This window comes from Gorilla gorilla, chromosome 4, assembly GCF_029281585.2.
Source record: "Gorilla gorilla gorilla isolate KB3781 chromosome 4, NHGRI_mGorGor1-v2.1_pri, whole genome shotgun sequence".
Lineage (NCBI taxonomy): Eukaryota > Metazoa > Chordata > Mammalia > Primates > Hominidae > Gorilla > Gorilla gorilla.
In genome coordinates this window covers 176,351,294-176,376,031 of record NC_073228.2, presented here as the reverse complement: position 1 = coordinate 176,376,031, position 24,738 = coordinate 176,351,294, and the positions used below count along the sequence as shown (strand labels likewise).

General features: G+C 50.7%; 1 long non-coding RNA gene across 1 annotated transcript; it reads left to right on the top strand.

Moving 5' to 3' along the window:
• The first annotated feature begins 7,925 nt into the window (after positions 1-7,925).
• Positions 7,926-10,363, top strand: LOC115934565 (uncharacterized). Its single transcript, XR_004070341.3, has 3 exons — positions 7,926-8,001; positions 8,993-9,221; positions 9,586-10,363. It is a non-coding gene; the product is annotated as an uncharacterized lncRNA (long non-coding RNA).
• Positions 10,364-24,738: the final 14,375 nt, after the last annotated feature.

Below are 24,738 nucleotides of genomic sequence, written 5' to 3'. Positions count from 1 at the left end.
AGGGTCAGGTGGTAGTAACTGCTCAAGACCACATCTAATAGGTGATGGGGCTGGTATTTGGATCTGATGCCAGAAGCAGGTTTCATGAGTTCTCAACGGAGAGAATGTCCAGGAAACCAATCAACTTAAGAACCATTCCATCCATCCATCCATCCATCCATCCATCCATCCATCCATCCATGCATCCATCCATCCATCCATCCATGCATCCATCCATCCATCCATCCATCCATCCATGCATCCATCCATCCATCCATCCATCCAGTGCAATAATCGGTTATAAGAAGAGCCAATGTTTTTCGAGTGGTTACTGTGTGCCCAGCCCTGCGCTGAGGCTTTCTCACACACTCTCTCAGCTAATCTTTATGATAACATTGGAAGGTAGGTACAGTTCCTACCTCCACTTTATTAGTTGTGAAACTGAAGCTCAGAGAGCCCAAGCAGCTTGCCCAAGGCCACACAGCAAGGAAGAGGTAGGACAGGCACTTAAGGCCAGAGCTCCTCACACTCACCAGCAAGGCCCTGTGCCAGTCGGTGTCGATTCACATGTGAATGAGGTCTAGGCCTTTCCCTAGAGGTGTTCCTTGTGGAGGGAGGTGACCTTGAGGAGAATTTGGTGGCCTTTTTCTTGGAAAGGTGTTTCAGAAAACCCTGCCTACCCCTTTTGACAAACTTCCAAAGATGCTAAGCCAAGTGGCGATGTCTACAGAGAGGTGGAGTGTCCCAGCCCAGCTCTGTTGGCCCCACCTTCCTGCACTGGTGCCGTGGGGCAGCCCCCTCCTACCTCTCCGAGTGCCTCACCTTCCCCTTAATGGGGAGAGGGTGCCTCTGGGCGATGGTGCTACAGACGGGAGCCTGGCCTTGCTGCAGCTTCCCAAGGACAGCAGGTGGAAGAGGCCATTTCCTTCCCTCCCCAGCTGTCAGGAACTGAACTGTGTCATCCCCAAATTTACACGTTGGAGTCCTAACCCCCAGTATCCCTAAATGGGACCTTATTTGGAGATAGGTTCTTCACAGAGGCCATCAAATTAAAATGAGGTATTTAGGGTGGGCTATACTCCAATATGACTGGTGTCCTTATAAAAACACAAAATGCGGACACAGAGAGACAGACACAGGGAGATGTGAAGATAAAGGCCAAGATCGGGTGACATGCCCACAAGCCAAGGAACACCAAGTGCCAGCAAACCGCCAGAAGCTCAGGGAGAGGCAGGGAACAGGTCCTGCCTCACAGCCTCAGAAGGAACCAATCCTGGCAGCACCCCGATCCCGGACTTCTGGCCTCCAGAGCAGTGAGACAATGCACTTGTGCAGTTTAGGGCCCCCAGCATGTCACATGTTGCTACAGCAGCCCTCATAAACTTGTGCTTCTCCGCAAGCACTCAGCAGGAGAGAGCTGCCTTCTCTGCGAGGGGCAGGCCTTCTTTGCCAGCAATCTGGGTTTTCCCACCCCATTTCTGAATGTTCCCTGGCAGACCACAGGAGACAAGGAGGTCCCAGAGAGAGCAAGTCTTCCAGGCCAGACAGAGGCTGTGGCAGTCCCCAGCATCCTCATTCAGTCCTCATTCAGTCTTCCTGCCAACCTTAGAGGGGTTCCCATTTTACAGATGGGAAAACAGGAAGAGAGGTCTTTGTCTAGGGTGTGGCAGAGCTGGGATTCAGATCCAATTCCCTCTTATTCCGGGCCAAAGATAGAACCACCATGCTCTCCTGTTTTCCAGGGGGCATGACAGTGGCAATCCAGGCAGAGCTGTCCTTGTTCCCTGGGAAGTTGCCCACAGCTTGTGTACTGAGTCCTCCTAAAGCCCTCCCAGAGCCAGGTACTGCCTGAGAAAAGCCACCAGCTGCCATCAGCGTAGCAGGGCCCATTAGGCTGAGACTGGCTGCCTGCCTCATCCCTGGATTTCACTTCCTGCAAAGCCCCTGGGCCACAAGCGACATGCCCCTATTCCTCTGCAGAGAGAGAGGTCTTAAGAGAAATGGTGTGTCTTCAGTGGGCTCTGCACCCTTTATTTCTCCCAGTCTGCTCTTGCCAGCTCCTTCCCCAAACTCAGCCCCAGTTGGGTAGTCAGCCACCAAGTCTGATGTCCATAGAGCTGGGTTCAAATCCTGTTTTTGCTTCTGCTAGCTGGGTGGCCCTGGCTAAGTCATTGTCACTCTGAGTCCTCATTACCTTATTGGTATGACAGGGGTAATTAGAGTACACACTTCACAGGGCCATTGAGGGGAGCAAATGAAAGGAGGACGCACTATTGTGCTTAGCACCGCACGTCATGTCCTCATCTGTACAGTGGGGATGGAAATCCTCACCTCCAAGAGCTGTTGGAAGACTTGAATGAGGAAACGCATATGTTGCTGCCTGGTCACTGGTTGGAATTTACAAACAAACCAGGAGTATCTCCTGCTGCCAAGCTGCTCCCCAGCTTTCACAGAGCGGATCAAATGAAACAATGCAGGTGAAAGCCCCCGGCGCATGGCAGGTGCTCAGCCAGCGTCTGAGCCTGAACAAACAAGTCGAGTGTTTGCCTAAGACCGTGTGTATCTATGTGAGCGCTGCTCGTGTTGGTTCACCCACCCATGCTGCTTAGCGTGCATTTACTCAGGCAATCGATTAGGAAAGGGATCTTATCTCTCAGGAATGGTGAGGGGCCTCCCAGGCCGTGTCTTGCAGGGGCAAGACCTACCTGGCAGCAGCGGTCCCAATACAAACCTCAAAGGAGCCCTTTGGCATGGTTCTGGGCTGGGTATACAAAGCTTGTGGTGTTTTCTTTGCTTGTTTATTTGGCTTATAACCTTCTGGGATGTTCATCTGCTGGCTCTGTTCCCCCCACTCCACCCTGTGCATGATGGGAGGGGACGGGGAGGAGGTTGTCATCAGCTCATCTTTGTCCCCACTTCTCCAGAATCTCATTGGGAGGGTAGCTGGTCTCCTGTCTGATGGGATCTGGGAGTCGGAAATTTCCTTAGTTGGTAGATGGGGATACTGAGGCCCAAGAAAGGCAGTCACAGCTAATGAGAAACCAAGGCAGCATGCAAGCCCAGGGCTTCTGATCCCACAAGAGGGAACATGGCTGGACAGAAAGAAGGGCTTACTGACTGATCCGAGGCAAAATTTGAACAGAGACCTCTAGGAGAGTTGCAGTAGGATACCTTTGTGGTTGGAGACAGTTTTCTTACTGAGGCTTAGCATACTAAGAAAACCAAAGCTGGGAGGTGAGGCAACTTGCCTAGGGTCCCAGAGCCACTGGGCTGTGGTAGCAGAGTCTTGGAAGGCAGGTCTCTCCTGGACAGCACCTGGGGGTGTGGGCTTGCCTGGGATGTGCTGCTGCTGGGGGTGGCCTATGCTGGCCGGGGGCTCTCCTTTCTGTTCCCCAAATGGTCAAGTGCGGGCATGTGTGCTTGGCTGGTGGAGTCCGGGTGGCTTGGCCTCACTCCCAGGTTCACCTGGCATTGGGTCCCCACAGCCAGCCCCTTCCCAGTGGCCTTTGGTGCTGTTCCTGGAGCCCCCTTGCTTGCTTTTGAACCCATCCCTTTTCTTTCCAGTTCCATGGACCAAACCATGACCTGAAGTCCACCCTCTGCCCTGTCAATGCTGGCAGGAGATCACCACCATTTTGTCAGTGTGAGCACTGCCAACCCTCCCCTGGTTCTTGCTGCTTGTGATGTAAATCCATTTTAACCAGCTCATAGCAGACCTGCAGAGGGTGCACTGACTTCTTCTCTGCCCCAAGGGCAGAAGACTGTGAAGGTAGCTAACACAGTGCTTGGCACAAGTGAGTGCTCAATAGCCATCTGGCCTCTGCCACCCTTTATGTCTTCCTCTCCTGCCTTTCTCTCCTGGGCTCCCTGGGCTTCCGCCTCACTGGCCTCCCCACTGTTGCTAGGCAGCACCAAGCTTGTTCCTACCCCAGGGCCTTTGCATTGTGTTTCCTCAGGCTGGTACACACTTCCAAGCTCAGCTCTTCAAGTCTGCTGTCTCCTTCTTGTCACTTAGGGCTCAACTCAAATGTCACCTACTCAAATCACCTTCCCTGACCTCCCAGACTAAGGTCACAGCCGCCAGCCCTGGTGGCTCTCTATCATATCACCCTGTTTTATTTTCTTCATGGCATTTATTACTTTCGGAAATTATTAATGTTTAGAATCTCTTTCCTCCCCCTATATGTTTAACTCCAGTATGACGGAGGCCTTGACTCTCACAACTACTGCTATGACCCCGTACGAGGAACCATGCATGGTATGCCGGAGGCAATCTCTAAATATTCACTGGGCACACAAATGAGCAAATGCAGAAGATCTGAGTGTACAGTGTCAAGTCTGAAGTAGCTGGCCTTGCTAGCAAGACGTTTCTTTGAAATCTTATGGTTTATCTTTAAACGTCACATGAATTTTGCACGGTCATGCATTATCTCCATGTTTGTTTCAATTTTTAGAAATGGGTTTTTGCCTCCATAAAGATGAGTAAAACGAAGCCTCTTGGAGGGTGCATTTCGCTTCTCCTGTAGCCTTGTAAGCTCTTGCACTTTGTTGGAGAATCACAGATCTGGCCCGCATGCTGGCAAAGTGCACAGACTCTATGCATGACACGTTATAGGGAAACGGTCTCTCCTGCCCACTGCCCATGGGGTGTAGACTGAACCAACCATTTAGGAGAGCAATTCGGCATATCCAATAAAATGGAAAATGTACATATTCAAAAACCATAGTAGACTGCAAAAAATGGCCCCAATTCCTCCCCTCCCTGTGTTCATACCCTTTGCAATGTGACTTGCCACTCTTCCTATCAAGAAGTGAGTTTTCCAGTCTGAGCAATAATGAGACCTCCACTCTACAAAAAATTTAAAAATTAGCCAAGTGTGGTGGTGAGCACCTGTAGTCCCAGCTACTCGGGAGGTTGGGGTGGGAGGATCACTTGAGCCCAGGAGGCAGACTGTAGTGGATTTTATTTTCCCATCTGTTGAATCTGTGGGGTCTCCTGATCTGCTTTGGCTGATAGAATGGAGCATGAGTGATGGTGAGCCAGTTCTAAGCCCAGACTTCAAGAAGCCCTGAGTAATTCCACTCTCTCTCAGGCCCCTGTCCCCACCACGAGAATGAACCCAAGCCAGTCTGATTGAGGAAGAGAGGCCACATAAAGCAGAGATGAGTTTCCCAGCTAAGACCATCCAAGACCAGCTAGCCCCCAGCTGACCCACCAGCCAGCCCTGAACACGTAAGTAACACTCAGCTGTGATCAGTTAAGCTGAGGTCAGATCAGCAGAACTACCCAACCAACAACCAGTTGACTGATGAGAATAAACGATTGTTGTTTTAAGCCATTAAATCTTGAGTTGTTTGTTACACAGTATTGTTGTGGCAATAGATAACTGATACAAAACCTTGACGGTTCCACTCCTTGGAATCTGCCTTGAGAAACACACACATATCAGCAAAGAAAGCAAGGACAAGGATGTTTGCTGCACCATTGCAACAACAAAACACCACAAGCAAACCTAAGTATCCAGCAGTAGGAAAATTGATTCATAAACTATGATTCATCCTTACAATGGAATTCTAACCAACAAAAAGAACAAGGCAGATCAACATGTACTGACACGGCAAGACCTCTAAGAGAGTTTGATGATTGGGAAAAGCAAGCTGAAGAATGATTTGTACAGCATTTTATCATGCATGTAAGAACACACCCATAAAAACATATACTGGATATTTGTGATGGGGGGGACATGTCTGCAAATATAAAGAAGGGGCTGGGCGTGGTAGCTCACGCCTGTAATCCCAGCATGTTGGGAGGCCAAGACAGGCAGATCGCTTGAGCTCAGGAGTTCAAGACTAGCCTGGGCAACATGGCAAAACCCTGTCTCCACAAAAAAAAAAAAAAAAAAAAAAAAAAATTAAATTAGTTGGACATAGGGCACGCATCTGTGGTCCCAACTGCTTGGGAGGCTGAGGTGGGAGGATCGCTTGAGCCTGGGAGCTGGAAGTTGCAGTGAGCTGTGATCGCACCACTGCACTCCAGCTTAGGCCATAAAGCAAGACCCTGTCTCAAAAAACTAAAAATAAAGAAGGATCTCTGAGAAGAAACAAGGGGTTATAAAGGGATCCCTCAGTGCAGTCATGGGAGTCTCAAGTCTTACATAAGACATTTTTCCTATTCTTGCAAGATGAATACATTTATGTATATTACTCATGTAATAAACCATTCCAGTTTTAAAAGTTGGTTAGGAGAGGTAGGGATAATGGCACATGATCCTCTAATCCCTCCCAAATTTCCAAGGTCTTCTCATGGGAGTGTCAAGGCCTTGGTTCAAGACTCCCCACATTTCATTTTCAAAATCCCATATGAGATGCAAGCCTGTGAAAAGATACTTAACATTATTAATCACCGGAGAAATGCAAATTGAAACCACAGTAAGATACCTACTAACCCCTACTAACAACATGGCTAAAATTTAAAAGATTTCCAATATCAAGTGATGGCAACGATATGGAGTAACTAGAACTCTTAGACATTGCTGATGGGAGTGTAAAATGTACAGCCTCTTTGGGAAAAGGTCTGGAAGTTCCTTATAAAACTAAACATACATTTATAATATGCACCAATAACTCCACTGATATTTACTCTCCTGGTATTTACTCAAGAGAAATGAGAGCATATGTTCACCCAAAGACTGGAAACAACCTAAAATGGTTATTAGTAAATGAATGAGTAAATTAATTGTGTCTTGTCCACATAAATGAAATACAACTTGGCACTAAAAAGGAATGGACCTGGCCGGGTGTGATGGCTCACGCCTGTTATCTCAGCACTTTGGGAGGCCCAGGGGGGGTGGATCACTTGAGGTTGGGAGTTCGAGACCAGCCTGGCCAATATGGTGAAACCCTATCTCTACTAAGAATACAAAAATTAACCGCGTGTAGGGGTGCACGCCTGTAGTCCCAGCTACTAAAAATACAAAAATTAGCCAGGCGTGGTGGTGGGTCCCTATAATCCCAGCGACTCGGGAGGCTGAGGCAGGAGAATTGCTTGAACCTGGGAGGCGGAGGTTGCAGTGAGTCGAGATCGCGCCACTGCACTCCAGACTGGGCGACAAAGCAAGACTCCATCTCGAAAGAAAAAAAAAAAAGGAATGGACCTGTGATTCCCTCGGCAATGTAGGTGAATCTCAGAAACATTTCGTGGCATGAAAATAGCCTGATGCCAAAGAGTCCATCCTAGGTGATTTCATTCATATAAAATTTTAGAAAAGGTGAAACCAACACATAGTGACAGAAGGCAGATTAGTGATTAGTTAGGGCAGAGTGGGTATTGACAGATGGGGCAAGAGGAAATGTTATTGGAGAGATTCTAAATCTTGATGGGGGTGATGATTTTTTGGTTTTATGGGTTTTGTAGGTTTTTAGTAGGTTTATCCAAACTGTGAATTTTATTGTACGTAGATTATATCTCAATAAAGCTGAGAGCGTGCAAAAGACTTTATTCCTTCCAGCCAGGTCCATGGGTCCCAGCACTGCTGCCTCCTTAACTGGTTGCAAAACAGAAACCGGCACTCTCTCTCCTCTCTCCTTTCTCAGGCTCCTGGGCCAGTCTCCCAAGACAGTGAGTAATTAGCCGCGAAAGAGTCTTGGATGTGAAGCCAAAAACAACAGCAGTGTCACATCAGATGCTGAGACATCTCCAGCTAAGAGCTGAGCTCAGCCCCCACCCGCCCCCTCCACCCCCCAGCCGCAGCCACCAGCAGAAGGAAAATAGCCCGGTGCGGCTGAGTACAACCAGGGCTGCCTTTCTCCACCGTGTCCGCCATTCTGGTCTCGTGCCGCAGCAGGCATTGCTAGATGATTGCCGTCATGGCTCATACTAACAATAAATAGGTCCTCCCGGGGACCCACCACCCAAACTCCTTGTGCCGGGAACAGCTACTAAAGGGGAGGCCCTTTCCATATTCCGCTTCATTCTCCCCTCCTGGCGTGCCTCAAGGAACTACCACTGTCCCCAGGTTACAGGTGAGGAAGCCGAGGCTCTGAAATATGGCTGCGCCAAGTGGCCAGAATCTCGAGCAGCCTGACTGCCTCCCGCCCCAGCCCCTGGAGGCCTCGAGTCCTCCTTTACAGGAATGCCTCCCACCCCCAGCCCAGTTCACTCCAGCAGCCTCCGAGCTCCCCCTTCTCCATCCCTCCCTGCGGTCTGAGCCCTGCCTTCCGAGCCCTGCCTTCCCAGTGTGGAAGGGGAACTGGGTGGGGTAAGGCACCTCTGTTTTCTCACGAAAAAGTCCCTCTCGAGGGCGGAGGCCCTTGAAGAAGAAGGAAAGGCTGTGGGGATTGATGGGCCCCTGAAGGACTGTCTTGGGGCGTGGGTGTCTGCAAGTCCAGAGGCACATCCTGCCCCCTTTCAGGGGCCCCTGGTGTGGGGTGTGAAAGTGAGTGGCTGGTGCAGGCTGTGGTCTTCCTGCTAAGCCACTAGGGCTACTGGGGCCATAGCCTCCAGAGCCTGCTCACAACTGGTCTACTCAGCCTCCAGTCCAAGCCGCTGAGCACAGATCTCAGGGCCCTGCACGTTCTGGGCCGTGCCTCCTGACATCTGAGATGAGAACGAGCCCTCCAGGAGGTCCCATATGATGTGCCCCTGTGACCTGCATTGTCTGGAGGCAGTAGACCCAGTAGTTGATGACCAGGAGTGAAAATCTGAACAGTCTCCTGTGTGTCCCTGGGCAACTTGCTCAACTTCACTGATCTCTGAACGAGCCCTCCAGGAGGTCCCATATGATGTGCCCCTGTGACCTGCATTGTCTGGAGGCAGAAGACCCAGTAGTTGGTGACCAGGAGTGAAAATCTGAACAGTCTCCTGTGTGTCCCTGGGCAACTTGCTCAACCTCACTGATCTCTGAAAATGGGCATGATAATAGGACCTGGGAGGTTGAGAGTACACCACAGGACCACATGTGCCTTTCGTGGCCCACACTGGTCCTTCTGCCTGGAATTATTTTCCACTTGTCAGGTGCTTCTTCACCCCAACAAGGCTCAATCAAGTGTGTTCTTCTCTGGGAAGCTGCAGACATCTGACCCCAGGCCACAGAGTCATACCCAGTCTGGCTCCCACAGCCCTCCCAGGCTGTCTGGTGTCAGTGCAGTGCTGTGGATGGGAACACACCTCTACCATGTTGAGCTGCTCTGAGGTTTAAATGCGTTACTGCTAATTGGGATCTTGGAACCACTCCTGGTGCATAGTGAGTACTCAAGAAAATGTGATGTCTCTTTATTCTCTTAGCAACTTTTGTCCTGGGTGAAAGTTGTCTGCCCTCCTCACTGGCCTGCAGGCTCTTCTAGGGCAGGATGGGGCTTGGTTCCTGTCTGCATCTGGTGAATCCCCTGACACACATTAGGTATCCTTACTCAAGGGAAGAGGGGCTTGCCTTTGGGACGGGGATGATGAAACTCAGCAGCCTTTGCAGGGTTTGTGATTTAGCCTGTGCCATTTTTGTGTGTCAGCGTAACTCTGGCTTGGCTTAGCTCTGTCAAACTCTATGGGATAAGAAGAGCAGAGCATGAACCTGAAAACACACCCCAACCCCAAATTATTTCTGTTTCCAGGACACACACAGGACAGACTGGAATAAATACTGGTGGTTTATCACAGGAAGGCTGGCCTCAGCTTGGGAGAGTGAGCGTGCACGCATACACAGCCAGCTGATTTATTGTGACCCGAGCCAAGCACTGAACAGAGCGAGGCCATTTATCTACTTGGTTGGAGGAGAGGTCAAGAGAGAGAAGTCAGAGATTAAGCTAAATAGTTCAGTGCCTTTGTTAACTCATGGGGCGTCTCCTCTCCGCAGCTTGTGTTCCCAGGGAATACTGTCATGAGCTCCACAGGGAAGACTGGACTCCTTCTTGGGGAGACAACCCTGGCCCCAGGGAGCAGCGTGGCCAAGGACATTCTCAGCCTCTTGGGGTTGCCAAAAGGGAGCAGAAGCAGGAGGAGGGAGGCGGGGAGCTGGGAGGAACACCCCATCGTGGAAGACCTGCTGCCAATGCGGGGCTGCAGTCCCAGTCTCTGCCGCCACCAGACCCTGGTCAGGAGACATCACAGACAGGCTCCCTTCTCCCCCCTTCATTCAGGGCTCTGCTCAAACAGCCCATTTGCAATAGGACTTCCTGCAGTGTCCTAGTTAAATACCCCCACCCATGCCCCCATCGTACTCTATCCCTTCCCCTGCTTTATTTTTCTTCATGGTGCTCAGCACCCTGTCATATCTATGTCTGTATTTGTTTACTTATTGTTGGGTCTGTTTTTGAATGAACTGCTATGTCTGTGGTGTAAAGTCCAACATGTGGCAGATTCTAGGTGCTCAATAAGTATCTATTCAGTGAATGACGAATTGTTGCTAATAGTTTACAACTGCTGAATATGTGCCTAGATAAGCTTTGTAGATCTCACTGTATATAACACCTCAACAGTACCATGCTGTACATACTGTCCTTAGGCTCAGAGAGGTGAAGTGGCTTGCCCATGGCCACACAGCTGGAACCAGATTCAAACTCACCTGGCATCAGGGCCTGAGCTCTCAGCCACTCTCCCAAGAGAGGACATGGCCATGGACTTGTTTAGAGAAGGATTAGTCACGCCCCAGCCCAAGGCATCCTAGGAAAAGGGACCCTTGATCTGAAAATAAATACTTTTTGCCTTCTCCCTGCCTTCATTCAGGGCTCCGATTCATTGCAAGAAGGCAAAAAAGAAAATTTTTTTCTAACAGTGAGATGACTTGGATGATTAAAGAGGAAGCTAAATATCCTAAATATTGAAAGCAAATTCCAGCCAGGCGCAGTGGCTCACGCCTGTAATCCAGCACTTTGGGAGGCTAAGGCGGGCAGATCATGAGGTCAGGAGAACGAGACCAGCCTGAAACCCCGTCTCTACTAAAAATACAAAAATTAGCTGGGCATGGTGGCACACGCCTGTAGTCCCAGCTACTCGGGAGGCTGAGGCAGGAAAATCCGGGAGGCGGAGGTTGCAGTGAGCCGAGATCGCGCCACTGCACTCCAGCCTGGCGACAGAGCTTGACTCCATCTCAAAAAAAAGAAAGAAAGCAAATTCCACCTAAAATGGAATTACCACTGTTTATTGAAAACCGCTGTGTGCCAGGCATCGGCCAAGAGCTTCCCGTCCATGACCCTGTTTAATCTTCCTGATAACCCCCAGCAGCACATTCTGTTATTATTACCATTGTAATAATAGCATGGCAGAGGAAGCCCTAGCTGTTTTCCTAGGGTCGCTGTATTAGTCAGGGTTCTCTAGAGGCACAGAACTAATGGAATAGATATACATATAAAGGGGAGTTTATTACGTATTAAGTCACATGATCACAAGGTCCCACAATAGGCCGTCTGCAGGCTGAGAGCCAGTCCGAGTTCCAAAACTGAAGAACTTGGAGTCCGGTGTTCGAGGGCAGGAAGCATCCAGCATGGGAGAAAGATACAGGCTGGGAGGCTAGGCCAGTCTCTCTTTTCGCATTTTTTTGCCTGCTTATATTCTAGCCGCACTAGCAGCTGATTAGATGGTGCCCACCCAGATAAAGAGTGGGTCTGCTTTTCCCAGCCCACTGACTCCAGTGTTAATCTCCTTTGGCAACACCCTCACAGACACACCAAGGATCAATACTTTGTATTCTTCAATCCAGTCAAGTTGACACTCAGTATTAACCATCGCAGCCAGTAAGTTAGTGAGCGGCCCATCTCATTCCAGAGCCTGGGTCATCTCCTCTTTAACCTGCTGCTTTCATGCCTCATTCTATTAGACATAAAGTTGTAAGCTCCCAAATTGTACCATGCATTTGGCAAGGGGAGAGTCGGGCTCTGGCTTATCTTTTTATTCTCAGTGCAACACTGGCTATAGGTGGGTGCTCAGTGAGGGTTTGCCGACTGGCTGGATGAATGAATGGAGGAGGGATGTGAGTGAAAAGGGGAGTGGTTTTCAACTTAATCTGAAGACATCGTCTCTAGAACACTGAGGCCTAGACCCCTAGAACACTCTCAAGAACACTGCCTCAGAAGCCCACACGTGGCTCGATAAGTGTTCAGATTCCTGGACTCCATGGCAGCCTCTGGTCAGAAGACCTGAAGCCTAGAAAACTGCATTGCCAGGAGATTCTGATGTTCACCGAAGTTCACCGAAGTTTCACACACTGGAGCCCCTGGATGCTGCCAACTGGCATCTGCCAGCTGCACAAACGAAGGCCGGCTGGAGGCGGTCCAGGGAAAAGTGAGAGAGATTACCAAGGGTGAGGAAGATGACTTATTAGGAAAGATGGAAGGAACCGACGGGCAGCGTTTGCATGAGGAAAAACAGGAGCCACACATAAATCTTGAGGGCCAGCTGGCAGCCAACAGGGGAGAGGTATTATACATCCTTGTGCACAGGCATTACCGGGCCTAATGGGGGCAGGGATTATACGTGAGAAACTTGAACTCTGTGCCGGGGAGACATTTATAACGGGCGACTTAAGCTGCTAGCCCATTATGATTTTGCAACAAGATTCATCAACTCTGGACCTGGAAGACCTTTACGGAACATCTCATCCATTTGTATTCAAGCTTTTAAAAGGTTGTTAGAAGCAACAGATTTATTTGTTCAAATGAAATTTTTTACATGATCCAAACATATAAGACAAATGAAAATGAAAATGCTCAGTCCACCACTCCCCCGGGGCATCTCCACAGAATTCCAGGGCCCCAAGGGACCCAGTGTGAGAGCCACTGACCCTCATTGGTGGATCCTCATTTTGGTCCTCATTTTGCATAAGGAGAAACTGAGTCTCCAAATAGAGAGATAGGACTTGCCCCAAGGCACACAGTGAGTCGGTGGCATTACCAGGAGCAGCCTGGGCTGCCGAGGGCTCAGGGTGGACAGATAAGTCTCCTGCCTTGGAGGAGGGCCCAGGCAAATTGCGGAAACAACAGCGGTAAAAACACCGAACACACGCAGAGCGCTTTCTCTGTGCTGGGCTCTGTTTTCAGTCCTTGATTTGCATGATGTAGCTTCATCCTCACTACAGCCCTGTGGTGACTCCTGTTTTTAGGGTGAGGAAACAAAGAACAGAGAGATTGAACACTGTAAATGAGGTCACACAACTAAAAGAAGTAGAGAGGGAACTGGAAACAAGACCGAGGGGCTCCAGAACACATCCTTTCCCTACCCCTCCAGACTGCTACCCCCAAGAGCACAGAGGTTCTAAGTTGGAGTTGCTCTTGCCTGCTTCACTTCCTCCTCCCCAGAGAAGCCAGACTGTTGTTTTTAAAACACAAATCTGGCTGGGCGCGGTGGCTCACGCCTGTAATCCCAGCATTTTGGGAGGCCGAGGCCGGTGGATCACCTGAGGTCAGGAGTTCGAGACCAGCCTGGCCAACATGGTGAAACCCCGTCTCTACTAAAAATACAGAAAATTAGCCAGGTGTGGTGGTGTGCACCTGTAATCCCAGCTACTCAGGAGGCTGAGGCAGGAGAATCACTTGAACCCGGAAGGTGGAGGTTGTAGTCAGCCAAGATCGTGCCCTTGTACTCCAGCCTGGGCAACAAGAGCAAAACTCCATCTCAAAAATAAAAAAATAAAAATAAAACCACAAATATGGTATGGAGCCCCTCTCCTGCTCAAGCACCTTCAGTGGCTCCCCACTGCCCCTTAAGATACCTCTCCAGCCTCATGTCAATGTACTGCCCCACTCCTTTCTGGATTCCAGCCACAGCAGCCTTCCTGGTTCTTTCCAGCCTCCCCGCCTTTGTATATATACAACAGTGGTCTCCACATTTTGTTGACAAGCACCACATTCATAGAATTATTTTCAGCACACCCCCAATACTGGTACACTTTTTATCATCAAAAGTAGCTACCTGTACTTCTGTGCTAACATGTTGCATACATTTAAAGTATACTTCAGTAGTTGAAATGAATGAAAGGCAAGATGAAAAATAGACATATAAGGCAAATGAAAATGAAAATGCTCAGTCCACCACTCCCCCTGGGGCATCTCCACAGAATTCCAGGGTCCCAAGGAACCCAGTGTGAGAACCACTGATCCTCATTGGTGGATCCTCATTTTGATCCTTTTATTGAATGTTTATCAAGATTTTTAAAAATTTAGTGATTTCTTCCTGTACCCCAGGGAATTACCTTGCACATTCCCTGGGGTGCCCATGGTCACATTCGAGGCTCCTGGTCTATGCTATCCCTAGGCTGGGGCACCTGTCTGAAGCCACTGCTTCCGACCTCGGTAACCATCATTCTTCCTTCAGATCCAGGTGGTCACCTCGCTTCTTCCAAGAAGCCTCCTCTGCTCCAGGGCACCCTGAGTATCTTCCAGCCCTGGTCTCTCTCGTAATCATTTAATGGAGTCTTTTAAATCAATTGTTGCATCTGTCCCCCTGTCCAGACTGTGTGTGCCCTCCAGGAGGATGAGGCTGGGGGTGGTTTTAGGTGTGACCCAGCACCCATCAACCAGGAGCCAACACCATTTGTTGACTGATTAGGCGACTAGCACAGGGCTTGGTACCTCACGGGCGATCTAACCTCTAGTCCAGTGGTTTTCACACCTGAGCAGGCAGCACAATCACCAGGGCTCCTTACCACACAGACTGCCAGGTCCCTCCCCACGGTTTCCGACCCGGTAGGTGTTGTGGGCCGAATTGCATCCCCCCCCAAAAAATTCGCATGTTGAAGCCCTAACCTCCAGTACCTCAGCATGTGATTGTATTTGGACATAGGGCCTTTAAAGAAGTAAATGAGGTAAACTGAAGTCGCTGGGGTGGGCCCTAATCCAATATGACTGGTGTTGTTATAAGGAGAGGAGATCAGGACACAGTGAGCCACAACACACAGAGGGATGACCACCTGAGACACAGCAGGAAGGTGGCCATCTGCAGGCCAAGCAGAGAGGCCTCAGAAGAAACCAACCTGGGCTGGGTGCGGTGGCTCATGCCTGTAATCCCAGCACTCTGGAAGGCCAAGATGGGTGGATCATGAGGTCAGGATATCGAGACCATCCTGACCAATATGGTGAAACCTCGTCTCTACTAAAACACACAAAAAAATTAGCCAGGCATGGTGGCGCACGCCTGTAGTCCCAGCTACTTGGGAGGCTGAGGCAGGGGAATCACTTGAACCCGGGAGGTGGAGGTTATAGTGAGCCAAGATAGTGCCACTACACTCCAGCCTGGTGACAGAGCAAGATTCTGTCTCAAAAAGAAAGAAAGAAAGAAACCAACCTGGGCAGCACCTTGGTCTCATACTTTTAACCTCCAGAACGAAGAGAAAAGAAGTCTCTGTTGTTTAAGCCACCCAAACTACGGGACTTTGTTATGGCAGCCCTAGCAAATTATTGCAGTGGGTCTGGCATGGGGGCTGGAATGTTGCATTTCTGACAAGCATGTGAATGACACTGATGCTGCTGGTGCAGGGACCACACTCTGAGAACCGCTGCTCTGGCCTCTGAGTGATGGGGAAGAAGAGGCTGAAGAATGAGGGAAGCCTGGAGGGGTAGAGGGGAAGGTTGCTGGCCAAGAATGCTGCCCTGGCATTTCCTGGGCTCCAGGGAGCAAGCTCTCCCCGGCGGGAGTGAGCCCTGGTATCGGCCGAGGTGTTCTGAGCTGTTACTCACTCTCCCTGCTCTTGGCTGGGGACCCTGGGAAGGAAGGGCTGGGAGTGGGGGGGTCTCCCCAGGTATCACATCTCCCTGCTGGGGACTCTGGGAAGGAAGGGCTGGGAGTGGGGTGTCTCCCCAGATATCACATCTCCCTGCTGGGGACTCTGGGGCCCAGTCACAGGGAAGTCAGCTTGCCCAGTCTCTTCTCAAAGAGCAAGGCAGTGCCGGGCAGGCAGAGGCGGGAGGAAGCCGGCAAGTTGATGGAATCCTCAGCTCATGCCAAGAAGATGTAATTTTTTTCTCCCAAAGCTCTGAGTGAGTCTACTCATAGGGTCTACTCATAGGGTGTTACCTTGGTGGGCTTAACAGTCAGTCAAGGAAAAGACTCTCACCCAACTGTCCATGACAATCAGATTCTGCCCCAATGAGAGACAGAGAACCAAAGCCAGCACCACTTGTGTTGGTTGGATTCCCCTAGATCTTGGATGCACGGTTGAAATCCTTTCCCACCGAGGAAGCTCCTCTCCAGTCCAGCACATGAGGCCATGCCCTCCATGTTTTTCTGTTCACAGAGCTTATCCGGTCTCCCACCCCAGATGACACAAGCCAGGACTGTTTTGGTTGCAAGTGGCAGAAGTCCAACTCCAGCTAGCTTTAGCCCAAATGGGCCTTTATTTGCTCCCAGGACTGAAAAGGCCAAGGGCAGAGCTGGCCTCAGGGGCTCTACTGTGTTGTCCGGAAGGGCCTCTTTGCGTGTGGCTCTGCTCTCTGTGGGGTTCTCGTCTCAGGAGGCCCTCCCCACAGGGGCAAGATGGCTGGCAGCAGCACCCGAGACCCCACTGTGCCAGCTCAGCCACCCCAGCAGATAGAGCCCTCTGTCCTAGCCTCCGGAGGGGCTCTGAGTGGCCAAGCCTGGGTCATGGAGCAGAGGAAGGTGTTTCCCCAAAGGGAGGAGAGGCCAATGGGCAGAAACATAAAGACACACTCTCCAGGGACTTAATCGGGCTTCCTGGCCCCCCTCCTCTTTGCCATGTGACCTTGGACCAGTCGCTTCCTGTCCTGAACCTCAATTTCTTAATTAGCAAAACAGGGTGACCTCCCACCTGTGAGGAATGCTTGAAAGCATTCAATGAGTTAAGGTGCATGAATTGCCTCGCATGGCACCCGGCATGCAGGGGGCACCAGGCCTCTGCCCCACTGCCCGCCGTGTGCACCCATACCCAGGCACGGATGCTCTCCCAGCATGCGGATGAGCTGCTCCTTAAACAGCGATTTAATTACACCCTTTCCCCCTCGCAGGCATCTCTGCCTGTGAGCTGTTCCAGCTGCCGTCTCTCCTAGCGCTCTCCTGAGACTATGAAGCTCTAAGTGGAAGCCCCTAGAGACAGGTGACAGCAATAACTACTCATTCAACACACGTTCCCCAGCCCCGTTAGGAGCTCAGAAGTGCCCTGGGCACTGTGGATGCAGCCGACAGCAAGGCTGACCCGGGCCCTGCCCTCATGGGGTTTGCGCTCACCCACGGGTGTGCCTCTCGCTGTGCCGGCCTGTGTGCAGGCCATCTCCGTCCTCCTAGCAAACATGAAGTTAATGTTATCTCGTTGGCTCCTTTGAGTTTCCTTGTGCTCATTTCACAGAGGAGGAAACTGAGGCTCAGGGGGGCAAAATCCCCTCATGTAAGGTGATCATTCAGCAAGTGAGAGGCAGAAATAAGACACTTCACTCCTTCACCCTTCCTTCCCGGACAAAGCCTGAGTCAGCCTCCACGCAGAACTCAGTGCAGGTTAATTACAGTGACAGCTCCTGTAAAAATCAAACAGGCCATCTCCCAGGAAGCTACAAGAGAGGAAAAAAAAAAAAATCGTTGTGCGAAGTCAATGCAGGGTCTGGGAAAAGCCGTGTTGAGTCCATACATGGAAATCCACATCCACCAGGATGGGCCACCCCAGAGGCAGGCAAGAAGCCCCCAGCAAGCGCCCAGTATCAGGAGGAACCGAACAATTCAAACTGCGACCAAGAAGCTGAGAGCAGACAGGCCGTGTTGAAACAACTGGCCGAGCTGCCATCAGGCCCAAAGCCGCCCTTTGGGAAGTCCTGGGGTCCAGGGGAAGGCCAGGCAGTCCCTAACCCAGCCCACCAGCAGCCACCAGCCTGGTCCATAAGGAGGCCTGGACAAGATCATCCCACAGCTCCAATCCCTGCATAGTTTTACAAAAACTAAAGAGCTAACTGGCTAGTCCAAGGCAGAGACTAGCAGTCAGCAGTGACTTTGTAACCCAACAGGGCATTCTTGGCTGTAGGACTTGGGGCAATTGATTTCCTCTCTGAGACTCAGTGTTCTCGTCTGCAAAGTGGGAATGCCTAATACCTGCCTTAGAGAGTAAGGAATAAATAAGGCAACGGTGCAATCACTCTACACATGTTATACCACACAATCCATGCAATTAGGGATTGAAATTCTCAGCTGCACACAAAGAAACTGAGGCTCAGGCAGGCCAGTCCCTTGCACGGTCACACAGCTGGTCAATGGCAGATGCAGGTTTGAAACCCCGATCTGTCTGAGTCCACAGCCCAGCTCTGCCCACCTCACCCAACACACAGCAGGTCCTCGCTATGTGCCAGGTGCTTTCTCTGCATACTTCCATTCTGGCAGTTTCCAGTTTAATCCTGCACGTGTCCTGCTGGGGTATTAGTTCTGAAAGTGTTGGCTGTGTTTGCTTCCTGGTATGCCGTGGAAGACTTGGGAATTCAAATATACTTGTGAAATCCAAACAGATGCATTTATTAATGGCCCACAATCAGGCAGAGCCTATTCGCTGAACAAACAGACAATACAAGGCCTTCCTCCAGGCACAGAAGAAACAAAAGGTTCTTTCTAGCTGTCAGAGGCTGGGCGGCAGCTTAGCTCTTGGAGGAGATGACAGGCATCCTCGGTGGATAGCCGTGGCTCATGCATCTGTGCAAGACACAGGATCTGGATAGCGAAGTTCTCATCGTACTTCCCACTCACCACACTCTCTCTGAAGCTACTCACACACACTGTTGGCTTACCCTGCTCAGGTGTGAGGGCATCAGAGGGCCGGTGTGTGCAGCAGCTTGACAGCTGGCAAGGCCCAGACAGTGAGGGTACCAGGGGACAAAGAAGAGAAGGGCTGGAGGACCAACTCCCCTTCCCAAATATAGTACAAGCGGCTCCATAGAACCAAGCCCTCCACCTCTTGCAGGTAAGGGACTGCACGTTAAGTGCCAGGAGGAAGGCAGAGATGGAGCTGACCTGGGCCCAGCTTTCGAGGAGCACAAGGCTGATGTGCTGCCTCAGTTTCCCCTGAGTGATCAATTTTTGGGATGCCTAAGGCAAAAGTTACAGAAATATCCGGGCTTCAGCAAGTTCAAGGTTTTTTGGCGATGCAACTTCTCTTTTCCTCCTGGTGGTTCCTGACAAACACTCCAAGCCTGGCTCCCTTCGCGGGGGGTATCATGCTGCCGACACAATTTGGAAAGGCATTCACCTTCCCAGGCTGCAGGGGGAGGAAATTAAGCGGCCAGTCTCCAGCTTAACCCTTGAAGGTTCCCTGGTGTCCCTGCAGACCTGGGTTCAAATCCCAGCTCTGCCCCTTCCTCCCTGATGACTGTGGGCAGTTCACATAGTTCACGTTGCATTGCTGAGCCTCCATGTCTGCACCTGTAGCATGGGAATTGTGATAACAGTGCCTCGAAGGCTTGGTGGGGACAGACGACATAATGTGCAAAGGGCCTGGAGCAGGGCAGTCATCAGATGAACGCAGCTCTTTAGGACCACTGCCCAAAGCCCATCTTCAGTGAAAAGCGCAGCTTTGTCTCAGGCAGACAGCGAGAACTTGGATTGAAGACACCCACATCTATGTCGCTATCCTGGACCTTGCCCCAGAAATGGACTCACGTATCTGATGATCTCCTGGACTCACACTTGATACGCACAAGGTTGATTTCTTGATTTTGCCCCCACCCCCTCCAAACTTGCCCCTCTTTTGCCCCTCCCCATCTCAGGAAACGGTGCCTGCTCTGCCAGTTACTCTGGCCAAAAATCTTGAGACCATCTTTGATTTTCCATGGCCACCCTGTATCTAATTCTCCTTGGCTCTACCTTCAACATGGAGCCAGAATCCAGCTACTTGACACCACCTTTTCACACCTGCCATGCTGCCCAAGCCCCCTTGCCTTCCTGGGGGATGGTTGAAAAGCCTCCCGACAGGTCTTTCTTCTTCTTCCCAAGACTACTTTTAGTTCTGTGCAGAGGAGCTACAGGGATCTGTATTAATTTCCTGTGGCTGCTGTAACAAATTAACACAAACTTGATGGTCTGAAACAACACACATTTATTCTCTTACAGCTCTGGAAGGTCAAAGCCCAAAAGCAGATTCACTGAATAAGGTCAAGACATCAGCAGAGTTGGTTTCTTCCAGTGGCTCTAGAGAGAATCTGGTCCTTGCTCTGTCTAGCTTCTGGAGACCACCTGCCTCAGCTCACGTCTCTCCATGTCTTGCTTCTGCCATCACCTCCCCTCCTCCTCTGGACCAGCATCTCCTTTGCTCCCCTCTAATAAGGACACCTGTGGTTACATCAGTGGGTAATCTTCCCATCTCAGGGACTTTGACCTTCATCACGTCTGCAAAGTTCTTTTAGCCATATTCACAGTCTGGAGATTGGCTGTAGACTTCTTAGGGGTGCATTTTTCAGCCTACTTAAAATGTACATTGGGTTCTGTCTCTCCTCTGCTCATCCCCCACCCCGGAAGCCCTCCATCTCAGAGTAAAAGCTAGAACCTTACAACAGCCCTCAAAGCCCTCTGAATCCCACGCCTCTCTGACTTCAAATCCTGCCCCCCTGCCCTCGCTCACTCTGCTCGGGTCATGCCAGCCTCTTTGCTGTGCCTCATCTATGCCAGATACACTCCTGCCACAGGAGTGGCAGTCCCCTCTGCCCAGAATGCACTTCCCCCCAGTGCCCTCATGGCTCAGTGCCTCTATCACTCCAGCCTCTACTCAAGTGACATCATCGCAGTGAGAACTTCCTAGGCCTCTCTAAAAAATAAAGCCTCCTGTAGCCCCTATCCCTCTCTGTCCCCCCATTCTGCTTTACTTTTGTTTTTAATCATCGTCACCCTCTGAGATAGGTTTATTGGCTATTTGCCTCCCTACTAGCTTGTAAGTTTTTCAAGAGCAGTAATTCTTTTCACTGCTGTATTCCCAGTGCTGAAATCAGTGCCTGACATGTAGTAGGTATGCCAATAAATACTTGTAGATGGATGCATCTGTGTGACCCAGACTCTCAAGCTCTAAAAGGATTGAACTCTAGCCATTGTATACTGTGTTGATCCCAAAACTCCCCCAGCACATTGGCTGGAAGATCTCAATCCGAAGGTGAAAATGCAATCGCCAATAGGATTTGGAATGTTACTGCCCCCATCTTGCTCCACCGCTGGTTGCTGGATGGGCTCAATCCCAGACCAGGTGTAGAGCTAACAGCTGTGTTAGCTCTACGTCCTGGCCCCATGTGCCAGGACTAGTCTATGCCCTGCACATGAATTAACTCATTTAATCCTCAGCACAGCTCTGGAAGGCAGGCGCTATTGTGGTCATCCTCATGTTACAGATGATGAAAATTGAAGCGGGGACAGTTCCACTGTGGGCTAAGGGCACACGATGCTGTGCTTTTCCCATGGGCAGGCTCAAGCCTGGTCCCTCCCTGAATTCCCACCAAGAAGCCCAGACAAGGGCAGAGGGTAGGTGTTTAGAACCTCAGAACAGCCGAGAGGAAAGGAACTTGCAGGTCCATCGAGCCCAACCACCCCTCCCAGGCACCAGGCTGCCCTGTAAATGCTCAGGGGCCCCAGATCAGGTAGGAAAGGTTGAGAGGCTGGGCCCTGAGGCGCTGGTCTCCAAGGGGTGCTCAGGCAGCCCTGGGGATGTGATGAGATGGGGACAGGGGAGCACAGACCTCCTCTCAGGCAGGGACTGGAAGGATTGGGAAGAATCCTTCTACAAACTCCTCTGGTTGGAGGTTAGACCCCATCTAGCCTAGGTCCTCAAGATGAGAGCCTCTGTAACCACAGAGAGGCTTTCTGAAGGGACCAGGGACAGCAGGTGAACAATGGGGCTTTGTTTTGTGGCTGGGTGTCCAAGTGGGAGCTGGAGCCCAAATGCCAACCGCAGTACAGGAGAGGCTATGGCAGCCACCAGAAGGGCCCTGCCTTCCACGACACAGGGAACACAGTCTGCTCAATATGTTGAATGGATATTTAAAGAGTTTGGGTTGGAAGGCATGACAATTCTTCTCCTGCCCAGACATCTGCGTGCTAACCCTGAATTCACAGTGGGCTCAGTCGCCCCATCAGGCAGTTGGCATCCTCTTCAGAGCCTCCTGGCGTTGCCAAGAACAATGCCATGGGTGTCAAGTAGGTTCCATCTGTCTGCATCTGGTGGGCAGCCAGCTGCACTAATAAAACTTCTCAGCCCCTGCCTGACCTGTAAGAATCTGAGCCAGATCAGTGTGACAAGGTCTCAGCTGATTTTGGTGGCTTTGGGAGGGTAGTGGGTAAATGGCTTTGTGGGGATAGTGGGTAAATTTGATGAAAATATGATGAATGAGTGAATGAATGAATGGCATGTACCCAAGAAGAGCATCACATATCAGACCCAAATAGTGCCTATTCTCCCTGATATACTCCACTCTGTAGCTAAGACCTTCTAACATATGACCTCAAAGGTCAGTTTGCCTCTAGCTCAAAGCCTCCACCTCAATTAGAGGTAATCTCCTTGTTCATGATGATAATAACCATCTATTATTCATAACCCACCTTCCAAACCCTGTACCGAGCATTTACTAGCCAGTATTCTAAGTCATGTCAACAGCCTTCTGTTGTGGGTATTGCTAATCTTACTTCACAGATAAGGAAGCCGACATAAAGAGAGTGAAAGCCCAAGGACACGCAGCTTTGAAGTGACAGACCCAGGAGATGAGTGAACCTGGTCCTTCCAGCTCAAGACGTTGCACTATTCACCACTCTGCTCAGGCACTGCAAACCAGAGGCCTGGCCACAGCTTGCCCATGAACTCATGTGCTTATTTATCTGGCTGGTAATTGTTCACACATACATGCTGTGTACACGTGTGCACACACCTACACACACACCCCTCAGGAGCATAAGCTCCATGCTAATGAGCACTCGCATGTCTTGTCACTGGCACGTGACTCAAATACGTGCTTGTTACTGACTGAATGCCTATGCCCCTCCCCCAAACTCATGCTGAAGCCTTAACACCCATGGTGAGCATATTTGGAGACAGGGCCTTTAGTAAGTAGGTAAGGTTGAATGAGGTCACGAGGGTGGGGTCCTGATCCAATAGGATTAGTGTCTTCAACAGCAGAGACACCAGAGAGCTCACTGCCCTCCCTCCATGCGTGCACAGAGAAGAGTCCAAGTGAGGACATTGCCAGAAGGTGGCCGTCTGCAAGCCAGGAAGGGAGCCCTCACCAGAACCCAGCCCAGACCTTGACCTGAGACTTCCAGCCTTCAGAACTGTGCAAAAATACATTTCTGTTGTTTGAGCCACCCAGTCCATGGTAATTGGTGGTGACAGCCGGAGCTGACTAATACAGTGCTCAATACATTTTTGTTGTGCTGCACAGATCTAGTTTGGTGCACACTATTTTTAAAAAGAGAATTTTTGTAGCTAGAAAAGAAGAGTTATAATGTTCCAACACAAAGAAAAGATCAATGTTGGAGATGATGGCTATCCTTAATACCCTGATGTGATCATTACATATGGTATGAGTGTATCAAAATATCACATGAACCCCCAAAATATGCACTACTATTATACACCAATAAAGAAATTTTTAAGAGGATTTTGAAGGTTCCAATAGCCCTTCCTCCTCAGCATCCCTCATTCTTCTGCCCTGAGTTTGCAGGGGCCCTGGGTTTGTAGCTGTGCTCTGAGCCAGGTCCAAGTCAGGGTTCGATCCATGTGCATTTTTGGGTAGGTTGAGAGAAACCAGTGGTCCCTCTCATTCCCCCCAAGTCTCCGCCCAAGGTGGGAGCACCCAGGCATGTATGTTGGGGACAGCTCTCTGCTGGGCCTGGGAGGCTTTCCCTACCTTGCAGCTGCTGGCAGCTCCCGGCCTTCAGCTCACTCCGCAGGGACAGGGTCTCGCAACCCCCACACGGCATGTGGGGAGAGGTTCTCTGGGGACCTGCTCGCTGCATGGTGGCCCTGGTAAAGGACCCAGCTCCGGCAGCACCCCTGGTCCTCAGAAACAGCAAGGTACGGGGAAGATGCTGAACACTTCACTAGCCCCTAAAGGCCCACCCAGCGTGCAGCCTGGAGAGTGAGGAAATCCAAGAGGGTAACTAGAGTGGCTGCAATGCCCAGGGGAGAGACCCGCCCCTCTGCCACCTGGCCCTCAGAGTCCAGCTGCCACTCACCATCCCACTGCAAAGCACAGGTGGGCAGCAGTGGGCCTGCCGGGGCGCCAGCAGGATGGTGGCCTCTCCAGCTGGGGTGGGGGATGTGGGGGTGCAGAGACTGGAGCTCTGCCCCAGCATGGTCACCAGCACGCCTGAGTCAGGAAGCTGTTGCTTTGCCTGGGTGAGCCTTGTTTTTCCCTTGGAGAGATGGTCCGAGATGAGGGATGGTGGAAGGACAAATATTGACCAGGCACCTACTAGGTGCTGGGTGTTCATTCCTGTGTTAATCATCACAGCTGGTCCCGATTGAGCTCTTTCAGGGCCAGGCACTGCATACATTACCAGTGCCATACATTATCTCACTTAACCCTCCCAAAATGGCTATGAGTAGGTATTACCACCCTTGTTCCATGAGTGAGGAAAGTGAAACTCAGAGAAGTAATCTGACAGCCCCAAGATCACACAGCTGATGAAACACAGGTTTGGGATCCAGCCAGGGCTGGATCCAGCTAGGGCTCCCAAACACTGTTCCATATTGTCCAATGGACAACAATAAATAAGCTCTCAAATTTCTGGAGTGCTTCCATGTGTCAGGAAATCTTTTGAGCATTTTGCATTCGTTAACCTATTTAATTCTCCCCATAGCCCTTTACAGTAGGTACTTCTAT